This window comes from Neophocaena asiaeorientalis, unplaced genomic scaffold (assembly GCF_003031525.2).
Source record: "Neophocaena asiaeorientalis asiaeorientalis breed wild unplaced genomic scaffold, Neophocaena_asiaeorientalis_V1.1 scaffold171, whole genome shotgun sequence".
NCBI lineage: Eukaryota > Metazoa > Chordata > Mammalia > Artiodactyla > Phocoenidae > Neophocaena > Neophocaena asiaeorientalis.
Genome location: NW_020174013.1, coordinates 12,094,629 through 12,096,291, shown reverse-complemented (window position 1 = coordinate 12,096,291; position 1,663 = coordinate 12,094,629).

Genomic DNA, 1,663 nt, shown 5'->3' with positions numbered 1-1,663 from the left:
TTTTTTTTTTTTTTTTAAGTATAGTTTTTAGTGCTTGATATCATTGGTGGATTTGTTTTTTGGTTTGGTTGCTCTCTTTTTTTGTTTTGAATAATTATTTTAATAATTTTTCTTTTCTCTCCTTCCTTCCTTCCTCCCTTCCTTCCTTCCTTCCTTCCTTCCTTCCTCCCTCTCTCTCTCTCTCTTTCTCTCTCTCTTCCTTTCTTTCTTCCTTCCTTCCTTCCTTCCTTCCTTCCTTCCTCCCTCTCTCTCTCTCTCTTTCTCTCTCTCTTCCTTTCTTTCTTCCTTCCTTCCTTCCTTCCTTCCTTCCTTCCTCCCTCCCTCCCTCCCTCCCTTTTATTCTGAGCTGTTTGGCTGACAGGGGCTTGGTGCTCCGGCCAGGTGTCAGACCTGTCCCTCTGAGATGGGAGAGCCAACTTCAGGACATTGGTCCACAAGAGACCTCCCAGCTCCATGTAATATTAAGTGGCGAAAGCTCTCCCATAGACCTCTATCTCAACAGCAAAACCCAGCTCCGCTCAACGAGCAAGCTCCAGTGCTGGACACCTTCTACCAAAAAACTACCAAGACAGGAACACAACCCCACCACTAGCAGAGAGGCTGACTAAAATCATAATAAGGTCACAGACACCCCAAAACACACCACTGGACGCGGTACTGCCCACCAGAAAGACAAGATCCAGCCTCATGTATCAGAACACAGTCACCAGTCCTCTCCACCAGGAAGCCTACACAACCCACTGAACCAAACTCAGCCACTGGGGGCAGACACCAAAAACAACAGGAACTACGAATCTGCAGCCTGTGAAAAGGAGACCCCAAACACAGTAAGATAAGCAAAATGAGAAGGCTGAGAAACACACAGCAGATGCAGACACAAGGTAAAATCCCACTAGACCAAACATATGAAGAGGAAATAGGCAGTCTACCTGAAAAAGAATTCAGAGTAATGATAGTAAAGATGATCCAAAATCTCAGAAACAGAATGGAGAAAATACAAGAAACATTTCACAAGGATCTAGAAGAACTAAAAAGCAAAAAAACAGGGATGAACAACACAATAAATGAAATTAAAAATACTCTAGAGGGAATCAATAGCAGAATAACTGAGGCAGAAGAACGGAAAAGTGACCAGGAAGATAAAATAGTGGAAATAACTACTGCACAGCAGAATAAAGAAAAAAGAATGAAAAGAATTGAGGACAGTCTCAGAGACCGCTGGGACAACGTTAAACACACCAACATTTAAATTATAGGGGTCCCAGAAGAAGAAGAGAAAAAGAAAGGGACTGAGAAAATATTTGAAGAGATTATAGTTGATAAATTCCATAATATGGGAAAGGAAATAGTTAATCAAGTCCAGGAAGTGCAGAGAGTCTCATACAGGAAAAAATCCAAGGAGAAACACACCAAGACACATATTAATCAAACTATCAAAAATTAAACACAAAGAAAAAATATTAAAAGCAGCAAGGGAAAAACAACAAATAACACACAAGGGAATCCCCATAAGGTTAACAGCTGATCTATCAGCAGAAACTCTGCAAACCAGAAGGGAGTGGCAAGACATATTTAAAGTCATGAAAGGGAAGAAACTACAACCAAGATTACTCTACCCAGCAAGGATCCCATTCAGATTCGATGGAGAAATTAAAAGCTTTAC